Consider the following 13,187-nt stretch of genomic DNA (forward strand, 5'->3'; position numbering starts at 1 on the left):
CCTTTTAGATATTTGATTGATGATTAGAGAGGAATCTCCGAATATCCTTAACTTCTTTACTCCCAATGCCATAGCTGTTTCAAGGCCTACCACACATGCTTCATATTCAGCAGCATTGTTGGTAACGTCGAAATCGAGTTTTATTGAGATTGGGACGTGTTTTTCTTTAGGTGATACTAGTAGCACTCCGACACCACATCCCTTTTGGTTTGAGGCTCCGTCAAAATACAAGGTCCAAGTATCATCTTCGGTGACCATCAAATCTTCATCTGGAAATTCGTTGTCCTGTATTGGTGTCGAGTCTTCTATTGGAAAGTCTTCTAGAAAGTCTGACACCACAGATCCTTTAATAGCTTTTTGTGGCATAAACCGCACATCGAACTAGGCTAAGTTGACTATCCATCTTGAAATACATCCATTGAGTGTTGATTTCTCGAACAAGTATTTGAGTGGATCCAATCGAGATACTACAAAAACGGTATGCACCAACATGTAATGTCTCAACTTAGTCGTGGCCCACACCAAAGCGAGGCATAATTTCTTGAGTGGTGTATAGCGTGTTTCGTATTCGAGCATCTTCTTAATTAAGTAATAGATTGCATTCTCTTTGTTTTCTACCTCTTGTGCTAGCATGGCTCCCATTGTCTCTTTGGTAACCGTCAAATATAACCTAAGAGGTGTTCCGGGAAGTGCTGGCGCTAATACGGGAGGATTTGCGAGATAGGCTTTGATCCGGTCAAAGGCTTTTTGACACTCGTCATCCCATATTACTGGTACATTCTTCTTGAGCTTTTTGAAGATTGGTTCACATATCATTGTTAGTTTTGATATGAACCTGCTTATGTATTGCAATCGGCCAATGAATCCTCGAATCTGTTTCACGGTCTTGGGCGGTGGCATCGACATGATTGCTTTAATCTTGGTTGGATCTATTTCTATTCCTCTAGAGCTTATGAGCGCTTCTTTAACTTGAAGGAAAGGGATTTATCAAAGATAGTAGATGGCAACGTAGTGAACTTAAAAGAATTCGCACGCTATTATTTTGATAAACCGCTTTCTGAATCTTTTCACATATATAGAAGAAGGACGTTCTTATTCTGCATGCTTAATCAATATTGTCTTAGTAGTGGTAAAATTAACGAGGGTCAATCAATTATAACCACTGTGCTAGAACAAATTGAATCAGGGAGAAATCCAATGCCATTGATAGTTGGAGAGACTATGATTAGTCTAGTTGAGTTGAAAAGGGACCCAAAAGCACCTCTTCGCGGTTCTCCAATTTTATTACAGGTAGAAAAATAATATTTTTAATTACAAAAATCAAAAAACATATTTTTGTATTGTAATATTAATTTATTTGCATTGGAATTTTTACAGATGTGGCTAATGGAGAGACTAGGATTAATTAGCCCTCCGAACGACATTAAAAGTTATACGCCCACCTGCTTTGTGAGAAGAAAGAAGCGCATCCCTAAAATTGGGCGCCATGGGTGGAAGAAAGTCTTTGAATCACGTGATTTCGCTATCAAGTGGGTCATCCCATGGTGAAAAATAAAAAGGATGGTTGGTGTTAACAAGCAACCTTTCTGCCGTCTTCCAAGCTTGTCTCGCATGACATATTATTACCCCTGCAGAGTAAAGAGACAATATAGCTTGCTTCAAAATATTCCTTCCGGCGATCTTCGTCCTCCCTATGAGTATCCCATATCTCAAGAAGTAGATAAATTTGACACTTACTGGAGCGCTAGACCTTTATGGGAAGTGATTACCCAAATGGTTCCCCCTTCTTTACCTTATGATTTAAAGAAGTGGTTGCTAAAGAAGTCTTCAATTGATCAGGGTAGAACCGATGTGAAGAATCGTCTAGGTGACAGGGTAACACCGGCCAAGGAGCGCTTAGGTGCAAGAATTGAGTTCAAGACACCTACATTGCCTAAGAAGAAAAATACTACTAAAGACAAGGAGAAAAGGAAAGCTACAGACAAGAAGGCTTGGGTGGAAAAGAAGCATGGGGTGCTAGCTGAAGGAGAAACAATCTATTCTAAAATTGAATGTAGGTCCTCTAAAGGATGCCTACTGGCTAAAGTAATGGATGAAGAGGAGGAGGCGGAAAAGAATTGGAAAAGAGCAAAGAAGGAGAAGAAAGACTAGAACATTGCTTAGCTTTAGATTTATTAGATTCTTAATTTTTATTTAAAGTTAATTTATTTCAGCCTTATTTAAATTCCATTAACAATGCAATTTTATTAATGAAATTTCAGCTTTCAATTAAATTGTTACTTTAAATTTATTTTATTAAAGCAATGAAAAACCGAAAAAAATTAATTTTCGGAAATCTTTCGAGTACGAAAGTCGAAAATTTTCCGAAAAAAAAAAAAACACACCGAAATTCGCCCAGATTTTATGACTGAATTGGCGTCAGTAATTTCAGATTGGCGCCATCTATGGAGGTCTGGCGCCAGGCGCCAATTCCATCGTCTGGCGCTAATGGCTTTTGGCTGGCGCCAGACTCTGTTCTGTGACGCCAGTTGCTTTTCCGACTTTTGTTGACTTTTTGTTGATTCTGGAATGCGGAGATGTCGAAAAATAAAGTCGCCGCACCCGTAATGGGTTGCCTACGTATCCTTTCCTAAGGAATCAGGCCGAACGTAGCTCTCTTGAGTGTCCTACTCAAGTAATTATGGGTAGTATTTTTTAAGTTGGTCAAGATTGGTCATGTTTGAGAATTCATTGCCGTCCATGTCAGTTAATTTTGCTGCACCACCTGACAGGATTGTTTTGACAATGTAGGGGCCAGACCAATTAGGTCTAAACTTTCCCCTTGGATCTAAAACATTTTTTCTTAGCGCTTTTAATACCAAATCTCCTACTTTGATATTTCTTGTCTTGACCTTCTTATCAAAATGTCTAGCCATACGAGTTTGATAGCACTGAGTGTGCTGTAGAGCTTCTAGTTGTTTTTCGTCGAGTAGGATCAATTCTTCATATCGTGCCCTAGTCCATTCGACTTTATCGAGTTTACTCTCTATCGCAATACGTAGAGATGGTATTTCTAGCTCGACAGGTTGTACGACATCCATTCCATATACCAAAGAAAATGGTGTATTTCCTGTTGACGTACGGATTGACGTGCGATAACCCCACAATGCAAAGTGAAGTTTGTCAGGCCAATCCTTATAATTTTCTGTCATTTTCTCGATGATAGTCTTTAAATTCTTATTAGCTGCCTCGACTCCTTCGTTTGCTTGAGGTCTATAAGGGGACGAATGATGATGTTGGATACCATATTTATGTAGCAATTCTTCACATTCGGCTTGAAAGTGAGTTCCATTGTCACTTATCATTTCATGTGGGACTCCATATCGACAAATGATATTTCTCTCGATAAAAAGTGCTACATGTTTTGCGGTGAGTTTAGCATATGATTGTGCTTCAACCCACTTCGTAAAGTAATCAATTGCTACTAGAATAAATTCATGGCCTCCTGTCCTTGGAGGAGCGATCTTGCCAATTATGTCAATTCCCCATGTAGAGAATGGCCATGGTGATGTGTAGGTGTAGAGCAAAGATGGGGGAACGTGTTGTAAATTGGCATAAATTTGACACTTAGGGCATCTTTTCACATATTGATGGCAATCCCTATTCATGGTAGTCCAATAATACCCTTCTCGCATTATTTTCTGGACTAACATTTTGCCATTTATATGAGTTCCACATATTCCTTCGTGGACCATTCTCATTATTCTTTGTGCATCCACCTTCCCTACACATAGGAGGGCTCGACCTTTAGGTACCCTTTTATGTAGCTCGTTGTCTATGAGTACATATTGAGAAGCCAAAAGTCTCAAGGCTCGTTTTGCTCTTTTGTCAGCATGAGGAGGGTATTCTCCATTGGTGACATAGTTGAGAATGTCTGTGTACCATGGTTCTTCTTCTTGTTCTTCATCTTCGTCTTGGACTGGGTCGTCGTCTTCTATAGCCTGTATATATGCCGGTTTGTGCCTTTTTTCGATAGTTAGAGGCATTTGCTCGATATCCGTGGGAATCCTAACCATTGAGGCTAATCTTGCCAAGGCATCAGCAAATTGGTTTTCTTCTCTAGGTAGATATGTGTATTCCACCTTCTCTAACTGAACGGTAAGAGTTTCCAGATAAGTTTGGTAAGGGGCTAGGCTTTCGCTCCTTACTTTCCACCTTTTAGATATTTGATTGATGATTAGAGAGGAATCTCCGAATATCCTTAACTTCTTTACTCCCAATGCCATAGCTGTTTCAAGGCCTACCACACATGCTTCATATTCAGCAGCATTGTTGGTAACGTCGAAATCGAGTTTTATTGAGATTGGGACGTGTTTTTCTTTAGGTGATACTAGTAGCACTCCGACACCACATCCCTTTTGGTTTGAGGCTCCGTCAAAATACAAGGTCCAAGTATCATCTTCGGTGACCATCAAATCTTCATCTGGAAATTCGTTGTCCTGTATTGGTGTCGAGTCTTCTATTGGAAAGTCTTCTAGAAAGTCTGACACCACAGATCCTTTAATAGCTTTTTGTGGCATAAACCGCACATCGAACTAGGCTAAGTTGATTATCCATCTTGAAATACATCCATTGAGTGTTGATTTCTCGAACAAGTATTTGAGTGGATCCAATCGAGATACTACGAAAACGGTATGCACCAACATGTAATGTCTCAACTTAGTCGTGGCCCACACCAAAGCGAGGCACAATTTCTCGAGTGGTGTATAGCGTGTTTCGTATTCGAGCATCTTCTTAATTAAGTAATAGATTGCATTCTCTTTGTTTTCTACCTCTTGTGCTAGCATGGCTCCCATTGTCTCTTTGGTAACCGTCAAATATAACCTAAGAGGTGTTCCGGGAAGTGCTGGCGCTAATACGGGAGGATTTGCGAGATAGGCTTTGATCCGGTCAAAGGCTTTTTGACACTCGTCATCCCATATTACTGGTACATTCTTCTTGAGCTTTTTGAAGATTGGTTCACATATCATTGTTAGTTTTGATATGAACCTGCTTATGTATTGCAATCGGCCAATGAATCCTCGAATCTGTTTCACGGTCTTGGGCGGTGGCATCGACATGATTGCTTTAATCTTGGTTGGATCTATTTCTATTCCTCTAGAGCTTATGACGTACCCCAAGAGCTTGCCTGAGGTGACTCCAAAAGCACATTTTGATGGATTTAACCTCATATTGTATTTTCTTAGCCTTTCGAAAAATTTCCTTAAGGCTACTTGATGGCCTAGACGGTCCTTTGATTTCACAATCATGTCGTCGACATATACTTCAACTTCTTTGTGCATCATGTCATGGAGCAAGGCAGTTGCTGCACGTTGGTAAGTAGCACCTGCGTTTTTCAACCCAAATGGCATTACCGTGTAATAGTAAGTGCCCCATGGTGTGATAAAAGTTGTCTTCTCCATGTCTTCTTCCGCCATGAGAATCTGATTGTACCCTGCGTATTCGTCCATGAATGAGAGAAGCGCGTGATTTGCTGTGTTGTCTACCAGAATATCGATGTGTGGCAAAGGGAAGTCGTCCTTTGGACTTGCCTTATTTAGATCTCGATAGTCGACACACATCCTTACCCTTCCGTCTTTCTTTTGAAACTGGGACGACGTTGGCGACCCATTCGGGGTATTTGGATACCTTGATCAAACCTGCAGTTATTTGTTTTTGAACTTCTTCTTTTATTTTAAGTGCTACGTCGGGTTTCATTCGACGCAACTTTTTTTACAGGTTTCATTCCTGGAATTAATGGTATAGTGTGTTGAGCTATTTCTCTGTTAATGCCTGGCATATCTTCATATGACCAAGCAAATACATCGATAAATTCTTTAAGCAAGTTAAATAAATCGGTTTTTTCTTGTTTATTCAATGTTAGTCCGATTTTAAATTCTCTTTTATGAGTTGAATCATTTGAGATGTCAACTGTTTCAGTCTCTTCAATTACTGGTGTTTTCTTTTCAAGTGTTTCCATTGCTTTAATAAATTCTTTATCTTTTTCATCGTTAGCTAAGCAATGTTCGTCTTCTTGGGTTAGGAAAGAACACGAGAAGTAAGGAGAATGAGCTATATTATTATACTCTGAGATCATTACATCAAAGAGTGATATGTCCTCAGGGACTGGATCACTAACTATCCTAGGAGAAGAAATAGGAAGGGAAGGCGTTATAGTTAAAGCCTTAGAAGGTTCTAAAGGGGAATACTCTAACTCAGACTCTGACTCTGACGATTCTTCAAACATCGGCCCTTGTCCTGTCGTGATTGATATCTTCCTTCCACTCAGAGTAATCACCTTGATAGTCTTGCGCCACCCTTGCAATAATCCTTCGGCTGGAGTAATTAGCTTTGAGGGGTCGAAGTTTTCACTTTGTTGGACCATTTGAATGAGTGAAGAGTTATCTTCCTCATAAACTGACTCATTCTTTTCTCGCCCAAACAGTAATCCCATGACATTAAAGTCAAAGCATGGAGGTGCTTTCTCCTTATGGGCGGGAGTTGGGATTTCGTCAATGAAGTAGCAATCCAAGAAAATCTCGAATCCTGGTTGTCGTATGCCATTTACAACAAATGGTTCGGGAAATTCATGGCATGGATAGTCCTCTCCTTCTTTTATAAACTGACCATTAAGCGTAAGGGGGTACTGATCCATTGGAATTGCTTTCTTTTGAATACGAGCGTCCCTACGTGCTTTCAATTTGTCCTGGGCTCGCTTGAGATCTTTTCAAGTCTGTTCGAAACCAAGTCCGGAAGTATCTAGCTTAGGGAGGCCAGGTGACTCTATCGATTTTGCTATCCCTTTCTTCTTTCCTAAGGTCATCCCAGGGAAGTGTCCTTGTTTCTTTAGCATAGTGTTGATAATCATGTTGGAATGGGGGTCGTGGCAAAGAGATGTCCTATCATCCTCTTGGATTAAGGAGACTTCTTCGTTAAAGCCCCATAGGTCTTCATCATCTTCGTCATGCTCCACGTTGATGATTGGATTCTCTATTGATTTGATCCTCATTGGCGAAGCATCAATGGTGATGGGGATTCCTCCAACTATGGCTTTCACTTGTTGGTGGAGAGATGAAGGGACGGCCTTTAGATCATGGAGCCAAGGGCGTCCTAACAACAGATTGAATGAGGCTTTGATGTCTACCACTTGAAAAGTAGTAGCATGTTCTATTGCTCCTGCCGTCACATTTAGGGTTATTTTGCCAAGAGCTTGACGTAGAGTATTATCGTAAGCTCTTATTCCTTGTGTGGACGGAGTTAAATCCTCATCCTTTATGCCGAGCATCCTCGCAGTCCTAAGTGGACAAACATTAATAGCCGATCCATTGTCTACAAGAGTCATAGGAACATTCATCCTTTTGCAGACTACCGTGAGGTTTAACGCCTTGTAGTGTTTGTCACCTTCCGGGGGTAAATCTTTATCAGAGAAGATGATTAGATTAATTGGACTAGGGAGATCACTCGTGAGGAAGTTAGCTAGTCCCTCAGGAGTGGTGTCAGAATCTATCCCGATTTTATCCAAAGCATTCATCAAAGCCAACCTATGTTCTCGAGATGTTGCTAAAAGCTTCCATACATTCATCTCAACTTTTGTCTTCTTGAATTGTTTAACAATGTCATTGTCTTCGATGATAGGTATGGGAATTTGTTGTACAGTAGGCATAGTTTGTGTTGAAACGAGAGGTTGCATCCTCCCGGATCTTGTGAGGACGTCTATTGATGAATCTTTTTCAGCCCAAATGTCGTCCGTGGTGTATGATATAGAAGGTGAAGGTCCTAATATGTCTTTGAGATAGACATCTTCTTCATCACTGTCCCATACTCCATTAACATTTATGTCCTCTTCTTGTTGAACTTGGACTAATTCCTTTCTATCAATCATTTTCTGCACCAAATCCTTGAACTTGAAGCAGTTTTCTAGGGTGTGTCCTCCTGACTGATGGTATTGACAGTATTATCTATCTGTCCTTTTTAATGATTCAAATGGTCTCGGTTCGAGAGGTTTGATCTTGCCATTCTCGGAGAGCATTTCAAACATTTGTGTATACGGGATCCCAATTGGAGTATAAACCTTATTGCTCTTCTTGGGTCTTTCGGTGACTTGTAAGGGAAAGTGTTTTGCCTCATAAGTCGTTTTTACTGGTGTGAATTCTCTCTTAGGTTCTTCATCATATTCCTTGTGAAGTTCATTCAAAATTTTGAGAGTTTCATGTAACAGTTGTGATGTCTCCCTCAGATACAGTGTGAGTATTCGTATCTCTACCTCATTTGCTGGTTCTGGAAGATTATCTTCGACATCGAAAAAGGTCTCTTCTTCTTCCTCTTCGACGTTGGTTGCTTTGACAGGTTTAATGAGGGATGAGGGGTCAACTTCACTTTCTTCATCGGAGATAGCCAATGTGTGAGCTAGAGGTGCATTGTCAATACTCGGTTTCTTACTGGCGGGGGGCAACAGCAGCTTGTTACTGTCAATTAGGTCTTGGATAGCTTCCTTAAGCTTCCAACAGCTTTCAGTAGAATGGCCCCTACCTTGATGATATTTGCAATGTGCATTGGGGTTCCAATTAGGCGACCTCTTCTCGACTGGTGGATCTCCAAATGGTCTAATGGGAGTTATAAGACCTTTTGTATTTAGCCGATCAAACGCGGTGTCATAACTCATGCCAATAGGAGTGAAGTTTCTCCTAAACGGTTTCTTTTGTCCTTAATTATTCATGGCGAGGACTTCTCCTAGATTAAAGGCGCTAACATTATTTGAGTGGGCGGTTTTGGAAGAAGAAGGACTTCTTTCCTTTCCAGCCACTGTTGGAGTTATTATTGGCAGCTTTAGATTTAGTCAAGTCATCTTCAATATTAATCCCAATATCAAAAACAGCCTTAAAGGTATGAAGGTTATTTTGATATTTAAGATGTTTTGAATATTTTTCTTGGAGATTTTTAATGAACAGTCTCACGGACTCTTTTTCACTTGGTACCTCAATCATTTTAGCTGAGGTTTCTCTCCACTTGTTAAAGAAAGATGTGAAGCCTTCATTCTCCTTCTGTTTGAGGATTTCAAGTTCTCTATGGTCAGTTTTGACTTGAAAGTTACACTTGTACCTATCGACGAAAGCGTTTGCTATGGATTCCCAGGTAGAGGTCTTTTCTTTTTCAAGAGAAAAGAACCATTGTTGGAAAACGGTCTCGAGAGATAGCGAGAACAGAGAAGGGAAGACCTTCTTATCGATACCCTTGATACTCATTATTGTTTCAAATGCCCTTAGATGGAAGTAGGGGTTGTCGATTGCCCTAAACTTTGGGATGTCGTTGGCACTGAACTTATACGGAAGAAGATCCTTATCCACCGAGACCCCTTGGGATGTGAGTTCTTGAAACTTGTAGTCGCTGGACAACTTGCTTAGGCTTTCTTGCATGAGGTCCATTTGTTTTTGCTTCGCGGGATCCTCGATCTTAAGTGCGAGAAGCTTTAGTGTCTCAGTTACAGTAGCCAGTTGGTTCTTGAGATCGTTAACTTCTTCCTGAGTTGCCATTATAACTCTTGCTTTCCTCTTGCGAGCTATAGGTTTGTCGAATAGTTGGACTTGTACGAAGAGGTTATCTTTGATTAATCGTCCTTCCTTTCTTGACCACGCGCTGTAAATTAAGCCAGTTTGCGCTTTAATTACTTGACTCGAATCAATTTGACTTTATGGCTTTTATTTTTTTAAAAAAGAAAAAAAAGGGTATGCATAAAGTATGCATATTTTTAGGGAGCAATAATGTACATGTGTTTAGGGAACTTAAGTATTATTATTTATTGGAGGATAAATATCCGACTTACCCCCCTAAAAAAATGACGAAAAATAACGCGCGCACACAAGACTCCCTTAATCATGGTCAAGACATGTGTTTTGGTGTGTGTATTGAGTGTAAGTGACATGCTTGGACTCTTGTGTAAGACCATGGGACTTAGTGCCTAAACTCGAATATTGATTCAATTAAGCATTATTGCCAGCAAAATTAACCGAATTAAACAGGAAACTGATTAATTAGACATTAGGTGATGACTCGACAAATAATCCGAACTGTCGGCCAAGCGACAGGATTGGCGTCACAATATGGTGGTTGGCGCCAGACTTTTTAGTAAATGTCTGGCGCTACACACCATACAGTGGCGCTACAGCTCAGATTTTGGCACCAATATTGGAGCCTTGGTCTGGGACTGTTTTCGATATTATTAGTCAACTGGGGTATGCCTAAAGTCGTACTAGGTCAATTCCGATTAAAAGAAGAAAAAACTTTATTGACTCGAATTAATTAATTAATTAATTAATTAGGCAAAGTTCTTTAAGTCATTAATTATAATCTCAACACAAATCAACAAACGGTTAAGAAGAGCATAGGATATATATGCACAACAAATAATGCACAATTAGGCAGGTAGGCACAAAATGATGCAATGAGTTCGCAACCTAACCATGGCTCTAGTTCTCTAAAGTTCGGGATATGGTTTAGTCAAATAGGGTCCATGGTTAATTGTCCAGATGCACCGCGTAGAAGCCTAACCGTGAAGGGTTAACGCGTGTGGATAGAACACCGCGAGTTTTTTTTTTTAAGAAAAACTCACTTCCATGGTTTGGTGAATTTAACCTCTCAGATGTACCCTTTGTTGCCAGGAGCGTTCAATCGGGTAGATAGAGCATGAATTCCCAGAGGGTTATGTCCATATGTAGAGCACATATGGGTTTTAGAAAAGTGAGAAAAAATTCAATTAGGAAGTAGGATCGAGCAAACAATACGAAAAACCGGTCGAAATTAGAACGCATATTTCTGGCTCGGTATTGGGGGAAATTGGCGCCAGCAAACAGAAACTGGCGCCAACTTTTAACTGTAGCGCCTGGCACCAATACTGGCATCTGGCGCTACGGCTACAAGTTTGGCGCCAAGCTTTGGCCCCTGACGCTACTTCCCACATGCCTCAGCAGCTTTCTGTGCTCAATAAAATTATCCAGTTTCGCGTGGTGTTATTTCAGTCCTAGTTGTGAAAGACATTTCTTTCCTACGTGTAAAATCCTTATGTTTTTTACTCATTACGGATGGTCTTTCCAATGAGAACCTTTTTATGCATATGACACAATGTTAATCAAAATTACGCACATGAAATACTTAGAACTTTTCGAGTCTCATCCACTCATTCTAAATCATTTCCGAAATAAATTCAGGAATTAAAGTAGAAATCCTCCCCAGTGGAGTCGCCAAAAACTGTGGGGAATAGTTTCAAGCCTTTAAATCCCACTAGCTTGAACCCCACTGTGATCATACACTAAAGTACGGTGGCATCCAAAAGGGAAGAAGATAGAGCAAAAGAGTTGCCAACAAGTTTTTAAGGAACTTGTAAACCGTTCACGAGGTGAAGGTTACACCCCTTAACGATCCAAGAGATCGTCAACTCCATAAGGTCATGAACCAAAATAAGGGTTCGGGGATGATGGTACAAATCCAACCTAAAAGAGATTGAACCTGCCCTAATAATAGGCCTCTACTTTATTCTGCTCGTATCCATGTGCGCTTTCTGACTAACATACAATCAATACGATTAACCCTAAACCTGTTTAATCTATGTTGGTTGAATATTAATGCACAAATAAACTATTATTGGCGATCACTTGAATTATAATCACAATTAACCCTAACAAGATTATTAATTATCTTATTAAGCGTGTTTGCAAATACCAATTCCCTTTAAACATGCAATAAAAAAGGTGATCAAGCAATAACAAATAAAATAATATGCATATTAAGTAACGTAATAAATAATAATAATCAATCATAATCATAATAATCATAAATATTAGGGAGAATATAGGAAGCATCATACTTTTAATCATACTTAATATTAAAGATACCCTAGACATGATACTAGGAATCAAAATAACAATCTAAGCATGATATCTACATCATAAATCAATTAATCAATAAAATCCCTTAAAGTACTTACTTGGATGCCTCGTACCTCTTTCTAATTACAAAATACACGCGTTAGTAACTTCAAGGAATATAATAAACAAAACAATTAAATTAAATAATTTAAATAGAGATTTGGGACCAAACCCTCAGAAATTAAAAACCTTTCACGTCTAGGGCGAAGGCAACTTCAAATATGGCTAGGTGTATCTAGACCTTGTGAATGCGGAATTTTATATTAAAAAGCAAAGAAAAGAAAGAAAGAATGAATTAATATTATTGAAAATTGATGAATGAATGATGTAGATGATGAATGAAGAGAATTAATGAACGATTTGTGAATGAAGAGAGTTGATTATTGGTAATTGATAGATGGTGAAAACTTAAGAATAAAGAGAATTGTTGAATCAAAACGGAGTTTTTGATACGATATTTATAGAGAAAATCATCCAAAAAAGATAATTTATCAAAACAGAGCTTGAAGACCACAAAACCACCTTGGCGCCAGCCCTGGCTCATTGGCGCCAGGACCAGTGGCTAGCGCCAGACGCCAATGGCTGGCGTCTGGCGCCAATCCTGATTCCAGGCGCCAAGGCCTGGGGTTGGACGCCAAATTGGAGTTCAACGCGTTTTCAAAAATCTGATAAATTTCCCGTACTGGAAGATAAAATAATATAATTTCAGTCGAAAATGCTATTTGATCTTGATTAAAACTCTGAAGAATCCTAATTGAATTAAGAATGATAAGACCTTCTAGAATGTTCTAGAAGACCAAAACCATTCCTAATTACATTAGGAATGATAAATCATATTAGGCCCTCCCCTAGATCATTGGGCCGTACTTAAAGCTCAAACCGAGCCCAATTTAGTAAATTGGCCATAAATTCCTCAATATTCATCGGAATTGGGCTTATAATATATCGTCGGAAAGGTCTTTGCAAGCCCCATCCAACTACACCACTATTGGACCCATATCATGGACCAACCAAACTGGATTGGCTGTTTTCTTAAAATAAAGTTTTCAAAAACAGAGAGAAGAGAAAAGAAAAGAAATAAAAACTTTCCGCAACACTAGACCTTTCCACATTTTCGTTTCATTCGATTATGATTCGACGTGAAAGGTACTCATCACTGGGTTTGGTTTTGGGGAGACACAAATGGGTGTCTACAGTAATTATATTAAAATTGAAGCAAATTGAAAATCTATCTATGTAGGGAATATTTCA

Source organism: Chenopodium quinoa, unplaced genomic scaffold (assembly GCF_001683475.1).
Source record: "Chenopodium quinoa cultivar QQ74 unplaced genomic scaffold, ASM168347v1, whole genome shotgun sequence".
Classification (NCBI taxonomy): Eukaryota; Viridiplantae; Streptophyta; class Magnoliopsida; order Caryophyllales; family Amaranthaceae; genus Chenopodium; species Chenopodium quinoa.